At 33.8% G+C, this 21,006-nt stretch overlaps 1 protein-coding gene and 1 pseudogene across 1 annotated transcript in view; both read left to right on the forward strand.

Annotated features, from left to right (window-relative positions):
• ERBB4 (erb-b2 receptor tyrosine kinase 4) overlaps positions 1-21,006 on the forward strand; it is a 675,494-nt gene that overhangs the window by 211,703 nt on the left and 442,785 nt on the right. The window lies entirely within an intron of this gene.
• Positions 1-21,006, forward strand: part of LOC141279218 (18S rRNA aminocarboxypropyltransferase pseudogene) — a 32,085-nt pseudogene that overhangs the window by 1,102 nt on the left and 9,977 nt on the right.

Below are 21,006 nucleotides of genomic sequence, written 5' to 3' on the forward strand. Positions count from 1 at the left end.
GATAATTTAGTTTAAAATAGAATATTTAAATAATTTTTCTAATTATTATATTTCAGCTTAGATATCAATAAATACTTGTGCAGTATTATCTTGTGTGAAATAGGGACAGAAATCTCCTATCATTGTACATTACCAACAGTTAGAAATGTTTGTTATTTGTTTAAATATTTAGTGTTAGGTTAAAGACAAAATAAAACCAAACTCCTCTTAAAATGTCATTAGGTCTTTTCATTCGAAACAATTTCTACTTATTTTTTTATTTTATTATTTATTTATTTATTTATTTTGCGGTACGCGGGCCTCTCACTGTTGTGGCCTCTCCCGTTGTGGAGCACAGGCTCCGGACGCCCAGGCTCAGCGGCCGTGGCTTACGGGCCCAGCCGCTCCACGGTATGTGGGATCTTCCCGGACCGGGGCATGAACCCGTGTCCCCTGCATCGGCAGGCGGACTCTCAACTACTGGGCCACCGGGGAAGCCCTCTACTTATTTTTAATTTCATAAAAGTTTCATTGACTGCTTTTTGCAAGTTAAGGGATAAATCACTGTGGGGCTCGTGGATGAACACATTGTAATCTCTGCCCTCAAAGAAGCATATATTGTCCAATGAAGAGATCAGACATTTAAACCAATGCTACAAATGAGCAAAACAATACTGCAGCAGAGTGAGGGAGTTACTTGTATATAAATTGAGAAGATTATAAAGCTTTCTAATTAAAAACAAATCTATTTTGTAAATCCCCAAACCTAACAAAAGTTATAACAAAAAATCAAACAGAAAAGTGGGACATAATTTCTAACAAAGCCACACAATATTCTGTGCCTATGCATCCATGTCCAAAGAGTTGCATTTCTGCAAAGAGAGAAAACATTATGAATTAAGTACTCTCACTATCATGTTTATGTAAATACAAAATTTCCTTTTTTTTTTACAAATGATGCCCGTGGATATGGCATCCTTTATTTAACTTTACAAGTGCCAACGTCAACTGGCGTTTACTATTAAGGACAGTAAAATATAGAAAGAAGTTATTAGGCTACAGGAGCTGTCAGTTTCTTTGACAATTCCAAAAATGCCAGATGCGTTCATAATAATAAATACTCTAGTTATGCGTGATGCCTGCAACCTCTGAGATAACGATGCTGGAAATCACCGCAGATGGCATCTTGAAATGGGATAAACATTGTGCAAGTGGTGAGAAGGCCAGGGTGAAAAGCAGTCATATTTCCACAGGCATTGGGTGAGAAATTTCCCCAGGTGCGTAATGCTGGCAGAAGGACATTTGGAGCAGAGCACTCCTTCAGGTTGCCTCCGAGGGCTCTGATAGCACGCCACTCACTGCTCCTGCCAGGATCCATGCCCACACACAGTGTAACGCCATGTACCTGTCACGCTCTCAGAGGGAATCTGATGTGTCTACTTGCTGGATGATTTTTTCTCTATCGTAGAAAAATGCCCATTGCTGAATGTAATCTCTATAAAAAGGGAGACCACAAATCACTAGAAGTGAAGTAAATGAATTTCAGAATAGCTAAGTGACTTACCCAAGGTCATAAGGCCAACAGAGAAAAGAGCTAAAGCACATACTCTGGGCTTTTGGCATCAAGAACATGCTCCTTCCACTCTGTTAGAGTAGCCTATTATATGTTCACTATCACCACCCATTTGCTTCTCCAAATGAAAGAAAAATAGGAAAGAAATCCAAATGTATTTCAAAATAAAAAATATTTTGTAGTATATAATATGTATAAAACCAAACAGCTGTTTGATTTTTTAATAGCCAAGTTTTTTCTCACTGTATTCACAGTGGAAGGGGTAAATATGATCACATTAAACAAAAAACTTGAATATTCGTTTTTTAGCCATTCCAATTCAGATTTTAAATATTTGCTAGGAAGATAGTTTTGAATCCTAGTAATATAAAATGGCATAGTATTTGCAAATAACCTAAGCACATCCTCCCATATACTTTAAATCATCTCTAGATTACTTATTAGATTACCTAATACATGTAAATAGTTGCTGGTGCAGTGGCAAATTTAAGTTTTACTTTTTGGAATTTTTTTTCAGAATATTTTCAATTCGCTGTTGGTTAAGTCTGGTGATGCAGAACCCCAGGATACGGAGGGGCAACTGTATATAATTTTGAGATGGAGAAATCATTAGGTCTGTAAATATTGCTTAGGAAAATAGAAGAAGCCACTATATCTAGGGCAGTCTTACTGATTAAACTGCAGTAATGTGTATTTATAATGCTAGGAAGAGACATTGACAGTATCTAGTAAATATACTAGGTTACTTGTAAACAGTGGACATGTGACAAATCTTGGGGAGACACAGTTATTCTAAGTGCCCCAAGAGTTCATGTCCTCTATAGAGCCTTAGTAAGTTGCTAAATATAACATCAGGATTAGAAAATAAAATTGTCCCTCATCATGAATAATCAAGAGGTACCAAATCTTTTACTAAAGGGCAATTCCTTTAAAATAGAGTTATTGTGAAGGGCCAATGTTTTAACAGAAAATTTGAGTTTGACTAGTTGACATTATTTGTTTAAATTCCTGAAAATACCTTTTTCTCTAATTTCCTACTTTTAAAGATGAATGAGTTTGCTTTACTTCCATCTATGTTCTATTTCATTATGAGAAATGCAAAATGGAAATTGTGTGTGTGTGTGTGTGTGTGTGTGTGTGTGTGTGTGTGTGTGTGTTTAAACATAAAATAGTAATTAGACACTGACTGGGCAGCAGAAAGGTTAGATGTTCAATCTGTGCTATTTTAAGATGTGGGAACAACTGCTTTCTCTGTGTTGATGTCCTCTGAAATCCCAGCTAGTATGAGGAGAATTTCCAATTGAACATGCGAGAGCTACTAACTTTTTTGAAGCTCTCCTTCTTAAACGGGCCTTGTGTTTAGGAATCAGTTTACAGTTTCAGGATGCTCCTGGGCATTTATATTTGGAATACTGCCTTTGATGGAAAGGTGAGGCCTCCTGTTAGTGTGCACAGAGCAGCCCCTTCTGTAAGAATAGACATAGAACAGCTTGTCTGCGGATGAGAGTGGTGTTAAAATTATACTCTGGTTGTAACAGGAGGGCCCAAGAAGTTTACTTGAGGTTGACAATATAAGTTTATAAGTTGGGTAAGTTCACATTTCTGTTTACCTAATTCTAAAGAGTAATTTTTCACCAGGATTAGAGTATTTGATTGTCAATCAAGCCAAATATATTAGACTTGCCAACGACCACTTTCATTATATCATATTACTGTATTTAGGGATATAGAGATCTATAATTAACAAAAATAAATGATGATTTGAGGTAAACTCAAGTTATCAGATATATTGCCTTTTTTGTTAAGAAATCTGGTAGGTAAACTACCATTCTATTCTTGAACCTTTCTTAGAAATGTATTCTATAACATGTAAATTATGACAGCTCATGTCAGTGGAGATACAGACAATTTTTAATTCAAATTTAAATACTGTAGAACACTATTCTGTGTAATTGTACAAGTCTTTTGGGCAAGGATGTATCATTTAAAACATTCTATAAACCGCTTCTTGGTTGATTTCATAATTTCTGTTTAAGAGTCACAATCTGTTAACTTAGACAAAATATAATAAATGTCATACAAAATGTTACTGATGGATGTATTGTCTGAATTTAAATATAATTTTAGAACTGAAATAAATACGAGCTTAAGAAGGCAGGTAGATCACTAATACCATCAAGGAAATAGGTGGATGAAGTGAATGTAGCTTCAAAAATGTCAAACCATAAATTCTATAGTAATTTTAACAAGGACAGCAGGTCAAATGTGAAAGGAACTAATTGCTTATGTGGTTATATGTCATCCTAGGAAGAAAATAAAACTTCAAGTTGTAATTGCTGATCATTATGACTTCCATGAATCTCATGATTTTTGAATGAAAGTCTTGACTGTGAAAGCTTTTGCCTTCTTTTTTTTCAAATGCGTAAATTGATTCACACATTAATTTAGTAAATATTTATTGTGTTACAATATGTAAGGTACTGGGCCAACCGTGGTTACAGTTTATAAAAAGTAAAAACATAAATGCAGCACAGGAAAAGAAAATTTGAGAATAAAAGTTTGGATGGTTAAGCATGAAGATTCTATTTCACTTGTATTAATACTGTTCTATAAACGCAACTGTGAGATTTTGTAATTTAAGGTCAGGAGGCCCCGTACCTTGAACGATAAGCATATGATTCAGACACAAGTGACTGACTACAGGATGTTTCACCAGCAAAAGTAATTACTAATTCTATTCCCATTAGAAGAGAAATATAAATTAGTTAATGATTTTCTTTCCTTATCATTTTTAATTTAATGATCCTGAAAATGTTAGATAGCTGTTTGCTCTTGGAATTACAGAAAAGTCAAGGAGTGCATTTTTTCAAAAACTTTAATGGATTTTTAAGTCACTGTGTCATGAAAGGTTAGCAAATTTCTCTGGTCATTCTAATTAAAGTGCAGAAAATGCTTTTTGAATAGATGTCAGATAAATAGTTTTAGAAATACTCTTTTACAAATTACTTTTGTCAGATACATAGTAACTTAAATTTATAATGTATAGACACTTGAAGAAAATCTATTATGCCTCTGTAATATCATTTGTGACAGTGAACTCCAGGTAATTTTCCTAATTCTTCTGTGCTAAGGGCACAAATTAAATATAAAAGAAATGCCAATGAGATAGCACATTTAACCCAGTCATTAGGCATTCTCTTTATACCTTGTTTTTATCAAAATGATTAAACAACCTTAGATAAAACCTTTCATCCAGAAGACTTGGGTCAGATGATGATCAACAATATCATATTAGAAAGATAATGACATAATTTAGTTTAAAAGAAAACAGAAATAAAGTTTATAATGTTATTTTTTTAACCTTGAAAGTGACTGTATATTAAAAGACATTAATATGGCCTCTCCATTTTAAAGTTCATTATGCTTATTAGAAGAAATTCATAGATAAGAGGTATTCTTAAGGAACAAGGATGGGTCAGACAAGTAAAAGATGATTCTCCCCTCTATTTATCTTCAAGTTGAGGCAGGCACAAGGATGGAAGTCCCTCTGCATCTAAATCAGAGGAGCAGGCACAGGAAAAATAAATGGATACGAGCCAAATTTTGCAGATCTGCTTTCATATTCTTGCTTTTGATTTTTCAATTTGTGAGGACTACTTTAGTTATGGATTTTTTAAAAATTATGCTTCGTGATCTTACAGCCAGATGAAAATAGCTCTTCATATGCATCATTATAAAGATAAAATCCTATTGCCTAATTTATTTATATTCTTACTAAGCTAAATATCTATGAACCTCTAGCAGCATCTAGGAATCATTCATTTTTGGAATGGTTTTACATAAGGTAAGTATGGGCATACTTTCATTTAATTAAGTCCACATTTGATTACACAATTGTACATGGGTATGTGAATACAGGACTGGTAAAGCATACTGTTTATAGTGTATACTTAATATAATTTTTTTCTTTAAATTTTTCTTCCATTTTATTAATACAATCTTACTTATATTCATCATAATATTTGAAAGCTTTAAACTTAGATAATGTTTGTATAATATCAAGTATATTTTGTATATATATTATAATTTATGAATATTAAGTATATATAATTACGGGGTATGTAATATATATTGCTGATGATATATCAGCATGATAATTATTTAAATTATTGCTGAATCCCCAAGGTAAGTATTCTAGTAGCTTGATAGATTTGGCTAAGCAAATTACTTCTATATGTTTTGTTAACAAGGCCAAATGAATAAAACTGTAAATTATGAAGAAATTTTAACTTCAAAGAACGAATACCACTGGCATGTTGATTCATGTTAAAAAATAGCTTCTTGAAATTATTATAAGAAATAACTCAATCCATAGTTCTTTTGACCTAATGTAACATGTTAAACAGTCTTTTTCACATTTTTCAAAAGTTGATTGAATGACATATCTATGAAGTTCAGAAAAGTGATATGATCTGATTGTCATTTTAAAAGGATCATTCTGTATATTATTATTATACCATTCTTCTGAAAACTATAAATTCTTAAGTGGATTACCCAAGCTTGTGTGTAGATGACAGACTTTGGGTAAAAAAGGTAGAAATAAGGAAACCAGTTAGAAACTTACTGTAATAATAAGAGATGAGACATGAGGACAACTTGGACCAGGATGAGAGCAGTGAAAATACTAGTGAAAGTTGTTGATTTGGGGCTACATTTTGAAGGGAAGGGATTTGCTGATGAACTAGGTGTGGAGTATGGAAGATGGTAGTCCAGGATGCTCTCAAGTTTGTTTGCTTACACCTGGAAGAATAAATTTATCAATTACCAAATAGAGAAAATTGGTGCAGCTCAGATTTGGAAAGGAGAATCAGGAATTCAATTTCGGACTTGTTAAGTCTGAGATCCTATTAGACAAAATTACTTAGGGGGCAGTTGGATGCATAGATCTAATGTTCAAGTGAAAGGTGTGGGATAGACATATATTTTGTCAGTCATCTGTGTGTAGTGATTTTAAGGCATGAAACTTGGTGAGAACGTCTTAGTGAGTGCAGGCAAAGAAGGAGTCTAATGACTGACCTTAGGCATGGCAGCAGTAGGGAGGGGAGGTAAGAACACTAAAGGAGAGTAAATAAGTGACTAGTGAGGTAGTTATGAGAAGAACAAGATACAATAGTAGTGCTTTTTTTTCCTTCCAGTTTTGTTGAGATATAATTGACATATAGCACTATATAAGTTTATAGTGTATGGCATAATGACTTGACTTACATACATGGTGAACTGATTATCAAAATAAGTTTAGTGAACATTCATCAACTCACATATCTACAAAATTAAGGAAATATAAAAAGAAAGATAGTAGTATTTTTAAAACCAAAAGAATACTGAAGAAATGTGTCAATTACTTATGAGAAATCAAATAGGGTGAGCTGGAGAGAAAACATAGACAAACAAAACAATAGGCTTAGCAATGTGAAGGTCATTGTTGACCCTGACAAGAGTTGTTTTATGGCAAGGGTAAAAAGCTTGTTATATATACACAAAGACTTTTTCGTAAAATATATATTCTTGTATATATGTATATATATGTGCTTATATATGGAATATGTGTTTGTATATGTAAACAGCAGGCAATGTAATGTATTGCTACAGTGATGTTAAGTAAAAAAGGTTTGAAAATCATTGTTTGAGAGGGCTTTTATGTTCTTTTACTATCTTTTCCCGTGTTTTACTAATATTGAGCTTCCATTAGTTCTTATGAAAGCTCATTAGCCTGTGCTCTGTGCTTAGAAATATATAAAAAGGTTCATTCTCTGTGGTAGAGTGGCCAAGAGAAAAGTGTTCTGGTTGTGGAGTGACAGTAGAAGAAACTGGAAGAGTAGACTTATGCAAGTCTACAAAACACAGTTTCTTAGAAATTACCTGATTTCTAAGAGAAAAATGACCCGATCAGATTTTTGTTTCAGAAGACATTGCTAAGGAGAGGATTCATAGGCTTGGGGAAATATTAGGAATGAAATTTAGAAGACTCTTACAGTGGTCCAAGGAAATGTTAATGAGAGCCTAATTTAAAGGAGGCACTTTGAGAATGGAGAGGAAGCAATTGACTCAGGGCCATTATGAAAATATAAAATATTTGAAAATTATTTATTCATCAGTAATGTTCCAGTGCTTGTGACATATAGTGAACAAAACAGAATCAAACCTGTGCCCTCTTGGATATTATATTATATTATAGTAAATGCAGACAGACAATAAACAGTAAAGTAAATTAAGCACCATTTAAAGACCAGCTTTGCTGTATCAACATATTTGTGTAATAACTAACAGATGATTAAACAGGAAAACAACATCGGATGTATATTATAAAGTTACTGAATACCAGGCTATGAACTATTTGGGAGGAAAAGTATAAGGCATTTGAAGAGACATGCTTAAGGTAGATCTGTTTAGAAAGCAGTATTAGGAAAAATAATTGAGTAGGTGAGTTAAAATTATATCAGAGAGGACTATGAATGACACACACTTTTTATTTCTTGAGATGATTAGGGTCCTATTGGATTTTTGATTAGATGAATTAAATGATCAGTATGGCATTTGAGAGAGATAATTAAGTACTGAACAGCATAACTCAATAAAACGGTGATTCCAACATGTTAACAATACAGTCATTCAATGTCGTTATCTAGGGTTAAAAGAAGTCATTCAGTAAGTCATTCAGTAAACACTACTTGTTTTTCTTCCCATTGTTTCTCTCAGCTGTCTTGTGTGTGTGTACATAATTACCTCCCCTCCCCCGCTCCCGTTATCTTCCATCTCTAATATTCACTAATTCTAAACCAGGATTCTGCACACTGTCTCTTAATTGTCAATGCAGTAGACTTCTAAGGGTACACGGAGCTTGACTTAGGGGAGTGGTCCTATTACAAAGCAGAAGAAAATGATGCAAGCTGGGGTGCATTATGTCAGAGTCTTTTAAGGAATATTGACTTTTTTTTTTTTTTTTTCGGTACACGGGCCTCTCACTGTTGTGGCCTCTCCCGTTGCGGAGCACAGGCTCCGGATGCGCAGGCTCAGCGGCCATGGCTCACGGGCCCAGCCGCTCTGTGGCCTGTGGGATCTTCCCGGACCGGGGCACGAATCTGTGTCCCCTGCATCGGCAGGCGGACTCTCAACCACTGCGCCACCAGGGAAGCCCGACTTTTTTTTTTTTTTTAACATCTTTATTGGAGTATAATTGCTTTACCATGGTGTGTCAGTTTCGGCTTTATAACAAAGTGAATCAGCTATACATATACATATATCCCCATATCCCCTCTCTCTTGCCTCTTCCTCTCACCCTCCCTATCCCACCCCTCTAGGTGGTCACAAAGCACCGAGCTGATCTCCCTGTGCTATGCGGCTGCTTCCCACTAGCTATCTATTTTACACTTGGTAGTATATATTAGTCCACGCCACTCTCTCACTTCGTCCCATTTTACCCTTCCCCCTCGCCGTGTCCTCAAGTCCATTCTCTACATCTGCAAGGAATATTGACATTTTAAAACCAAGAAAACATGTTCAAAAAATAAGTTGAAGACTCAAAGCAAAGAATTCAGAGTTTAAAGATGCACAAAGATGGTAATGGAATTGGAAATGGTATGGAACAAGTGAAAAAGGTGTAGAGTAATTATGTAGAACACCCATAGTGCATCTCCGTTTCAAGTATGTCAGATGTAAATGAGCGACAAGCCCATCTGTCTTCTATGTACAGAGATTGGGTAGGTTTAAGCTTAAGATTCTGGCAGCATGTTGAGCCCCTAAAAGTAATGGGACAGTCTTACTGAGTAGCTGTTATGGGATTAAAATAAGAATGTGGGTTAAGACTTTTTTAATTTAATATTACAGCCCTTCTTTTGCTTATATACTATGATAAAATTTAATTACAGCAGGACCTTCTCCAAGATGCCATAACTAAACTTGTAAGATTCTTACTAACTTTTTATTTCTATTTGTTTGACTTCTATTTTTATTCTCATGCCTTTTGTATTTCTTTTAGTCTCTTTAAAAAATCGATGAGTACATGTTTATTGTTTCTTCTGAACTTGAATTTCTAGTTCGAAATATAGGCTTAACATGATTATTTTCTAGGTTTCCTTCCTCATTTGCTTTTATTTCAACAAATGCCTATGGAACGCCTTCCATGTCTACATATTATTCTTGCTGTTGAAATTATAGTAATAAACAAAAATGGAAAAAAAATACCCTGCTCTTGTGGAGCGTCTTAGTGAGAAGATAGTATAGGAGCTAAGGAAAATGTCAAGAAAAGGATGGGAACTGGTTGGGTGGGGTTTGCAATTTTAGAAACAATGAATAAGGAAAGTCAGATTAAAAGGGTATATTTGAATTAAGACCTGAAAAAGCAAGAGAGAGGGCATACAGATATCTGCAAAGAATAGGTTCCAGGCTGAGGGAACGGAAAGTATGAATGCCCACTAAGACATAATCTCAAAAGAATTCATGACCCTATGCAGAAAAATTAGAAGCATGTTTGTCTTCTATGTTTTATATAATTTGAACTAGTAAACATATTCAATTTACAGAAAAATTATTAATAGGATTTAATTCTCCCATCCTTAGATTCTTTTAACTGACACATAATTTGTTCTGTATAATTTAGATTTCTTTGTTTTTCTTCAAATTTTATTGAAATATAATTGACATACATCACTGTAAAAGTTTAAGGTGTACAGCATAATGATTTGACTTATATACATCATGAAATGATTATTACAGTAAGTTTAGTGAACATCCATCACCAAATATAGATACAAAATATAGATACTAATTCTATTTAAAGAAATTTAAAAAAAATTATTGTGATGAAACCTCTTAGGATTTATTCTCTTAACTTTCATGTACAACATATAGCAGTGTTAATTATATTTATCATGTTGTACATTACATCTGCTGTAGTACTTATTTATCTTATAATTGAAAGCCTGTACCTTTTGACTGCCTTTATCCAATTCCCCTCTCCTCATCCCTGCCTCTGGTAACCACAAATCTATTCTCCTTTTCTGTGAGTTTGTTCGTTGGTTTTTGAAGTATAATTGACCTACAATGCTATTGTATGTTAGTTCCTGTTATACAACATAGTGATTTGGTATCTCCATACATTTCAAAATGATCAGCACAATAAGTCTAGTTATGAAATGCACCATACAAAGATACTACATAGTACTGACTGTACTCCCCATGCTCTCCATTTCTTACCCGTGACATTTATTTTGCAGCTGGAAGTTTCTACCTCTTAATCTCCATTACCTATTTTTTCTTTCCTCCATCATCCTCCCCTCTTACAACCACCTCTTTGTTCTCTGTAGCTATAACTGTTTCCCTTTTGTTATGTTTGTTCATTTGTTTTTATTTTGTTTAGATTCTACATATAAGTGAAACATACAACATTTGTCTTTCTCTGTCTGACTTATTTATCTTAGAATAATACCTCCTATATTCATCTATGTTTATCACAAATGGCAAGATTTCATTTTGTTTTTAAGGCTGAGTAATATTACATTATATATATGTTATATATGTTGATATATATGTATTTATGTATATATAAATATATATAAACATCTTTATCAATTCATTTGTTGATGGGCACTTAAGTTGCTTCCGTATCTTAGCAACTGTAAATAATGCTGCAATAAACATTGGGGTGCATATATCTTTCCTAATTAGTGTTTTTGTATTCTTCGGATAAATACCTAAGAGTGGAATTGCTGGATCTTATGGTAGTTCTATTTTTAATTTTTTGAGGAATCTCCATACTGTTTTTCACATTGGCTGTATCAATTTCCATTCCCACCAACAGCGCACAAGGGGTTATTTTTTTCCACATTCTCGCCAGCATTTATTATTTTTTGTCTTTTTGATAATAGCCATCCTCACAGGTGTGCAATGATATCTCATTGTGGTTTTGATTTGCATTCTCCTGATGATTAGTGATGTTGAGCACCTTTTCATGTGCGTGTTGGGCATCTGTGTATCTTCTTTGGAAAAATGTATATTCAGATCCTCTGCCCTTTTAACAGAGTTGTTTATTTTTTGATATTGAGTTGTATGAGTTCTTTGTATATTTTGGTTATTAACCCCTTATGGATATATCATTTGCAAATATCTTCTCCCATTCCATAGGTGACCTTTCCGTTTTGCTCATAGTTTCCTTCTCTGTGCAAAAGCTTTTTAGTTTGATGTAGTTCCATTTGTTTATTTTTGCTTTTGTTTCCCTTGCCTGAGGAGACATACCCCCCAAATTATTACAAAGACCCATGTCAAAGAGCTTACTGCCTATGTTTTCTCCTAGAACTTTTATAGCTTCAGAACTTATATTTCTGGATTAAGTGTTTAATCCATTTAAATTTTTTTTTTTACATAGTGTGAGAGAGTAGTCCAGTTTAATTCTTTTGTATGTGCCTGTTTTCTTTTACAGAATTTTTTATAGAAAAAAGTATTAATACTATTTAATTCTCCCCATTATTAGATTCTTCTAACTCGCAATAGTTTGTTCTCTATAATTTACCTTTCTTAAAGACCTGAAAGATAAATTTCAATGTCAAAGTACCAACATGAACCTTAAAGACTTATTTCATCAAGAACCATTTTTGAAATAATGTTATTTCCTGTGTAAGGTTTACTGAAGATGATGAAATTCACTCTGGACATAAAAAAAAAATCATAGCAATTTATACTTTCTCTAAAGATCTTCCAAAAAAAAAATCATAGCAGTTTATTTTCTCTAAAGATCTTCCATTATTCTTTGTTCTATTTGTCTTTGTGTGTGTGTGTGTGTGTGTGTGTGTGTGTGTGTTACGTGGGCCTCTCACTGTTGTAGCCTCTCCCGTTGCGGAGCACAGGCTCCGGACGCGCAGGCTCAGTGGCCATGGCTCACGGGCCCAGCCGCTCCATGGCATGTGGGATCTTCCCGGACTGGAGTACGAACCCGTGTCCCCTGCATTGGCAGGCAGACTCTCAACCACTGCGCCACCAGGGAAGCCCTATCTGTCCTCTTTAATAGGTATAATTTCAGAATAGATTTTCTTCACTATCACTAAAGATCCAGCTTTTCTGGTGAAAGCTTCAGAGATTCTTTTATTGACTTTCAGGCCTGGGAGAGGAAATGTTAACCTTTTGGCCTCTCTCTGGTAAAATACATGAGTTTCATTTTTCTTTTATTTGTCGTAACAAATTATAATCTGTGGTATGGCTCCCCTGGAAGATTACATCCAGATTGAAATGAAGAGTTGTTTAAGGCCTCATTACCTTTGAAGGAGTTTTAATTTTAAATATCTCTTTAATAAGGAAGGTATACATGCAGTAATAGTTTTTTTAAAAGATTAATTAAAAAGAATAAAATATATGAAAATATATATTCAACTCATTATCTAAATTGATATTGATAAAGTAGAATTAATCCATTCACTTTATTCATTTTGTTTTTAGAAATAAAATAAATGTACTTTTTATTCTTTAAGAAAGGGAAATAGGATAGCACTATTGTTGTTATTATAATTTTATTATAATTTTGTTTACTTTTTCTCAGAGTTTGTCCTCCATAGTAGAAAAATAAGTAAGATATAGTGTTATGGTTATTTTTTTCAGCTTAATCCAATTGGAAAAATAAAGTCTTCACTATAACATGTATAAATATTAACTATTGGTTGTAAGACTGGGTTGATGAAATTGCACAGATCAATCATAGAGGTTGTTAATGCAAATGAAACATAGATATGAGACTAGTAAAACTCCATGCTCTTGAAAAGCAGGTATTATAGGCAGAAGCGTAGTGAAGTCCTGAAAATATTATGCATACATGGACACATTTAGAAAATTTTGGTGAGACAGACATTATAAATAGCTGGAAGTTCCTCTTGGGTGAGATGGCCATTTTGGAGAAGGTTTACAATCTTGATTTAGGGTTCAGGAACTTAGATTGGACAAAAGAGCGAAAAGGAGGAAATTCACATATGATGACAGAGTAAATGTAGAAAATAGATTCTCAGGGCACACTTTCATAGTCAGGGTTTTGAGGAAAGTTAGATGGGAATGCTAGATGTTGGAGAAACAACTAGACATGCCCAGTTTCAGAGTGTAAGTAGCTATTACAATATTAAAACTAGAGAGAAAAAGAAGAGAATTGATTAAATAAGGAAATTAACACTGGCCTCGAGTCTTAGGAATAAAGCTAAAACAGGAAGAATGTGAGAGCAGAAGAGATGAATGGGAAGGTTACATGGATCAGGTATCCAGAGTATACTGCTATTGGATGCAAGTGCTTAATAATAATAATAGAGTGAAGGGGAACTGAGAAACTTTGAATAGACTAGGCTCTAATATTGAAAAACAATTATGTTTATAGTTTGCTGTTCCCGAAAGCAGAATTTAGGGCCAATGAGTATTGATTTTAAAAAGACATAATTTAGTTCCAATTTTGAACTAATTTCCTCTATTTAAGGCTATATAAAATTTGAATTAGAACTTACCAGGGAGTGAGTCCCTCATCACTAGAGTTATGTAAATAGGTTGAATTATCACTTAAGTGATAGTATATTGAGATTTTCTATAATGTGTAGAAGTCACCAAGAAATTATATTGCAAAAACTTCTAACTTTTTAAAGAATAGTGGGCTTTTGTGGGGCAGGATGGGGAAGGGATTAGAACTCAACACAAAGATAAGATTGTGGGTAATAAATGTGGTTTAAGTGAAATTAATATAAATTGCGTATGAATTCAGTTGATTCAGCATTTTCTGTCAGTCTCTTCAGTTGTTGGAATTGGTACCTGAGTGTAGCAGTTATAAGCCCTGACCTGGAGTCAGGTTGGCTACATTTGAACAGTTTTAAGAACTTCAGATTCTCAATCTTGTTACCTTGACAAGAATTTTAGTTATGATACACTTTAAATAAAATGATTACACTACTACATTAACACTGGATACATTCCTCTAGGGCATCGTTTATCTTACAATTTTTAAATATTAAGAGCATTGCCGTACCTCTTTTTTATGTGAATAACTTTAATATCCATTTTCTCAAAGAAATGAGAATAAACCTCACTGTAGATAAATCACGTTTCAGTAATTGACAAAACAATCAGATTCATTATCATTTTATTTGAGTTATCAATTGAGCTATCTCTATAGTTAATTAACCAATTCAGTGAATATTTTGGGGGTATCAACTGTATACATGCTTGAGGGCTAGACATAGCAGAAGGATAAAAAGATATAGAAGACACTGCCAGTGAGCAGCCCAGAGGTTAATAGAGAAGACAGGCATATATATAGATTATATGCATACCATATGTGGCAAGGTTTCTAATAGTTTCTTTTTTCTTTTGAATGGAAAACAGAAGAGAAAAAGAATGTTCCACAATTTAAGTAGCATTTTGCGAATTACCTACTATTAAGGAATTTTTGATAGGTAGAATTGGAAAGAGAAACATTCCAGGAAGAGAAGAAAGCAGTCACTGTCTTGGGTATGAGTGAGGTCTTGATCCTGAAATTTGAGTGGTCTGGTGGATCTTCCTAAGAATCAGACTTAGCTACTGAGTGTAATGAATGGCAAGAGGACAGTAGAAAGATTATTATGAAATGCAAAGATTTTTAGTTGTTTTTTGAAGGTGAAAATATGTTTAGTGTTTTTTTATAATGTAAGTAATTATGCTTGCGTGAAAGCAGAACAGTATGGTCATCTGTAGGTAGAAATATAGCTCTCCTCTCTAATGTTTCTTTCCACTCTCATCCCCATCCCTTTCGTCCTACCAGACTCTGAGTCAGTCAGTGATAACACTTTCTTGTAAAATCCTCCTGACTTAAAAAAATAAACAGATAATAAACATGTATATTAACACAAATAGAATCATTCAATCCGTAATACTGTGTCACAATTTTTTTGTTTAATTAGTATACCATGGACATTTCACATATTAGTACTTATGTCTATATGTTCTCCTTTTATGTGATTGTCTGATATTCCATTGTGTAAATATACTATAATTTGATTTGACCAATCCTTAATAGATATGCATTTAACTAGTTTCCAGTTTTTCACTGTTACAAATATGACTACCACGAAGTCCCATTGTTAACTACATTTTATTTAATTAGGTTAAATTCTTAAAAGGGCAGTCTCATCATGAAGGGGTTATACACATTTTAAACCTGGATATGTATTGTATATTGCCTTTCAAAAAGTTTTATAAATCTGTGCTTCTAACACAATACATGAGAGTGCCTGTGTTGCCACACCCTGGCCAAAATCACAATAACAACCATTTCAGCACTTACCAACATAATAAATAAAAAATAGTGTATCTTAAATTTATGAATATTTGATTATCAGTGAGGTTAAACATTGTTTTATTTGGTTATTGCGTTCATTGAAAACTGCTTATTTATGTCTTTGGGGCATTTATTGTTCTATAGGGTATTCATTGTTCATCTTAGAGTTCCTTAAGATTATCAATGCCCTATATATTCTATCATATGTGTTGCAAATATATTTTTCTTGCTTCGAATATAACTTTGTTATGCTGTCTTTTATTCATACAGAAATTTGTGATATTAAGTAGTAATTTTTGTCAGTCATTTTGCATGTGGCTACAGAGGGTAAACAAAGTAGATAAGAATACAGAAACTTGAACCAGAAAGCTTGGGTTAAGATATTAGCCCTACCATGATTTAATATCCCTGTGCCTTAGGTCTGTACCGCTCATTAATAGTTCCTTTCTCATAGAGGAGTAATGGGTACACATAAATCAACAGAGGTAAAAGTACTTAAGAGAGTGCCTGTTAAAATTAAGTACTCAATGAATCTTAGTTCTTCTTGTTATTATAGTTCACATAAATATTTCTTTCCCTTAGTTTATTGGTTAAAGCATCCAGAACAGGGGAAATGGTTAGAATGAGAGTGGCAATTTTTTTTTTTTTTTTTTTACTGTCACTAATGGAAACTGTCTTTAAGTTCTAAATGTTAAGAAAAATGTGAATTTTCTGAAACCATGGATGATTTTACTTTTGTTTTTGAAAGAGTCATTTGTTTCTGTTACTACAGTGATGCATACTTTTGTCATAAATTTAGTAAATTCAGAAAATTATGATGCAAATATAAATATCACCTGTTATCATAACCCCAAATAATGAACATTTAAATTTTGGTGGTTATCTTCACGTCTTCAGTTCCTGCACAAATTAGTATTTTATTTAAAAATACAAAATCAGATTTTGCATTCTTTTTTATAACTGATTATTTAATAATAGCAATATTATTGTACCTGGAATCATAGCAATATTTCTGAATAAGAATAAGAAATTTCAATGGAGGAGGGATCATGATCAGATATATTCTTAGAAAAATTTCAGTAGTATGTTTGAATGATGGATTATAGTGAGAAGGAGTTGATAGGAAAAAAGCTTATATAGAAAGTGTATCAACTTATATTAGGCTTCTGCTAGTCATTGAAAAAGAAAAAAAAAACACCATAAATTAACTGTGGTTTAAAGAAGATAAAAATATATTTCTTCCTCAAGTAAAAGAAATCTGCAGGTTAGTCATTTTATAGCTGAGATGGCTCCCTGAGCATTATGATCCCACAGTTCTTCTATCTATAATAGTTCCTCCTCCATCCTGAGCATTTGAATTCTGCCATAGTCCAATGTGGCTGCTTGAGCTCCAGCTACCACATCCTAATTCTAGCCAACAGGAGAGAGGAACAGGAAAAAAAAAAAAATATATATATATATATATATATATATATATATATATATATATATATACTCTTCCTTAAATGTACTCTTCCTAAAAGTTGTACACACTACATCCACCTATATCCTATTGTCCAAAGTTATTCACTATGAACACATTTAGCTAAAGGGAGGTTAATAAATTTATAATCAGTGACTCCATAATTAAGAAAGAATGGGAGAACAAATTATGACTCTTGGACTAAGTAGGCTTTTCAGTGGTTAAGATTTGGAATAAATAGGACTTGAACTGGAACAGTAAAAGCAGAAAGAAGGGAATGGATACAAATTTATCAAAATTTCTTTTTCACTTAAACTCCAATATTTTTTCTTGGCACCATAGAAAAACATTTAAAAAACTGAGTTATAACTTACATAGAGGAAAGTGCATCAGTGTTCCATCTAATGCTTAATGTTGTTTATATATGTATATATGTGAAGATGTGAAATATTTCCATCACTTCCAGAAGGTTCCCTCATGCCTCTTCCCATTCAATAACTGCTTCCATACAATCCACTATTTAATTTCTATTAATATAGACATATTTTGCCTGTTATTGAACTTCATCTAAATACAATAACAATATGCACACTTTTGTGATGGGTTTCTTTCTCTGAGCACACAGATTCTGAAATTAATCCAGAAAAACAACATATTGATGAGGGAAAATATCTATTACCTGAAAAGAATAAACTTTAACTGTTTTATGTTATCTGGTAAAATTTCCAAATGAACAGGACTTCAGCATGCATGCACACATATCTGAAAAAAAAATGGTGAAAGTGTGCTTCATTTTTCTTCTCTGCCTTGCCATTCTTTCAGTGAATGTGGTATGCTAGGTGCATGACCGTATGTGAGAGAGGGTTAGAGTAAAATAAAGAATTGCTTTAACACCTAAATCTAAAATGCCTACTTGTGTACGCGAGGAATTACACAGAATCAGGAAAATTGGTATTCTTAGGGTGGGTAGAGGATTGGGCAGGTGTGAAAATTGGAATATTTTTGGCAGAATTTAACGCTATTAATTTGTTGACTACATTCCTTAGTCAAAAATGTTATGTCATTGGGGAAACTGAGCAGAAAAAGGCTAATATTGTGAATGTTAAGTGCTTGCATATTTGTCCATTCTTAAATTTATTTTAGAAGTATTTATGTACTCATTTATGTTTCCTCAAAAGTTGCTCATTATTATTCTAACAGGGCAACCAAAGGAATGCATCTAAATGGGAAATGTATAAGAAATAATTAAAATTACCAACAAAACAGAGAAAGCTAAACACCCTTTGTTATCATCAAAGCATCAGATTGTTCAGTTCTTTAGATTAAAGCAAGTGCTCAGCACTCTTAAAATTTCTAAGTAATTAAATGGGTTCCGTAGTTTGGCTACTGTGACTATAATCTTGCTGATATGGATGGTATTTTATTAATGATATCTCAAGGGGAATTAGCAGTAGGTTGAAAATTAATGAAATATTAATAACCAACAACCAAAGAAACGCAGATATGTCTGCTTTGGAAAAGACGTGACCTACATGCTCCTTACGTTAAAAGCTTTTTATTTTTTTTTATTTGTATTTGCATTTTAACCATGACAATGTATGCTATAACTTAATGAGTGGGTATTTCATTGGAAATATAGTGTGCATATTATGTGGTCTTTGAAAAACCTTTGTGCAAAACATTATTTGGGTAATTTGACATGTTTGGGTGTTAACAAAATAATTTTTTGCAGTAAAAGAAGTGGTTTGTATTTTCATATATGTAATATGTGACATACTTCTGTGATCAGAGGAAATAAGCTGAACTGCTTTGAATTCAAGTGAAAAACAGATGTTTCATCTGCAGAAGGAGGATGGCTAACCTGCTGAAGAGGATTCTCTGTGATATTATATGGCAGGGCATGAAATTACTGAGTAGTGAGAAGTCAAATTTTCACTCATAAAAGGGAAGAACTCTACCTACCCTAAGGCATCACTCTATTGTAGAGAAGATCCCTGTCCCTGAAGGGATTATACAGGTATAATGTGTTGAGAGTAGCAATACAGAGGTGATACATGGTCAAATGCTAAATTTCACCTAGTTTATTGGAGGAAATATCACCTTCACCAAGTCATTTAAAATTCTTATTTGAAGACATAGTTTTAAGCAATTACATAAGCATTAAAAATGGGCAGAAGAACTGAATAGACATTTTTCCAAAGAGGAAATGCAGATGGCCAACAGGCACATGAAAAGATGCTCAACATTGCTAATCATCAGGGAAATGTATATCAAAACCATAATGAGATATCACCTCACACCTGTCAGAATGGCTATTATCAAAAAGAACACAAATAACAAATGTCCGTGAGGATATGGAGAAAAGGGAACACTTGTACACTGTTGGTGGGAATGTAAATTGGTGCAGCCACTGTGGAAAACAGTATGGAAGTTCCTCAAAACTACCATATGACCCAGCAATTCAACTCCAGGGTATATATTCAAAACAACCGAAAGCACTAATTCAAAAAGATACATGCTGTTCTCCATCGAAGCGGCCGCATAGCACAGGGAGATCAACTCAGTGCTTTGTGACCACCTAGTGGGGTAGGATAGGGAGGGTGGGAGGGAGGGAGAGGCAAGAGGGAAGAGATATGGGGATATATGTATATGTATAGCTGATTCATTTTGTTATAAAGCAGAAACTAACACACCATTGTAAAGCAACTATACTCCAATAAAGATGTTAAAAAAAAAAGCTTGGATCAAAACAAACAAAAACAAAACAAAAACGAAAACAAAAAGATACATGCACCCCAATGTCCATAGCATGTTATTTACAATTTTCAAGATATGGATGCAACCTATGTGTCCATCAACAAATGAATGGATAAAAGAAGATGTGGTATGAATATGCAATGTAATACTATTCAGCCATAAAAAAGAACAAAGTTTTGCCATTTGCAGCAATGTAGATGGACAATGGAGGGCATTATGCTAAGTGAAATAAGTCAAAAAAGGACAAATACTGTATGATACACTTACATGCAGAATCTAAAAAATACAACAAACTAATGAATATAACAAAAAAGAAGCAGACTTACAGATATAGAGAAGAAACTAGTGGTTACTAGTGGCGGAGGTAGAGGGGCAGTATAGGAGTGGGAAAGTAGGAGGTACAAACTATTGTGTGTAAGATAGGCTCAAGGATGTATTGTACAACACGAGGAATATAGTCAATATTTCGTACTAACCATAAATGGAAAGTAACCTTTAAAAATTGTATAAAAATTTTTTATAAAATAGGGAAACTATACAAAGTAAATTATGTCTAACTTGTCTTAGGTAATTGTTGTGTGTATGTGTGTGGGGCAATTACCATAAAGTATTAACCTTTATATTGACCTGCTATTTAACATATATGACTTAGCATGACTGAATTTATTTTTCACTAAGAACGGAGAAAAATAGCTTTTTTTTTTTTTTTTTTGGCGGTACGCGGGCCTCTCACTGTTGTGGCCTCTCCCGTTGCGGAGCACAGGCTCCGGACGCGCAGGTTCAGCGGCCATGGCTCACGGGCCCAGCCACTCCACGGCATGTGGGATCTTCCCGGACCGGGGCACGAACCCGTGTCCCCTGCATCGGCAGGCAGACTCTCAACCACTGCGCCACCAGGGAAGCCCGAAAAAC

This window comes from Tursiops truncatus, chromosome 7, assembly GCF_011762595.2.
Source record: "Tursiops truncatus isolate mTurTru1 chromosome 7, mTurTru1.mat.Y, whole genome shotgun sequence".
NCBI lineage: Eukaryota > Metazoa > Chordata > Mammalia > Artiodactyla > Delphinidae > Tursiops > Tursiops truncatus.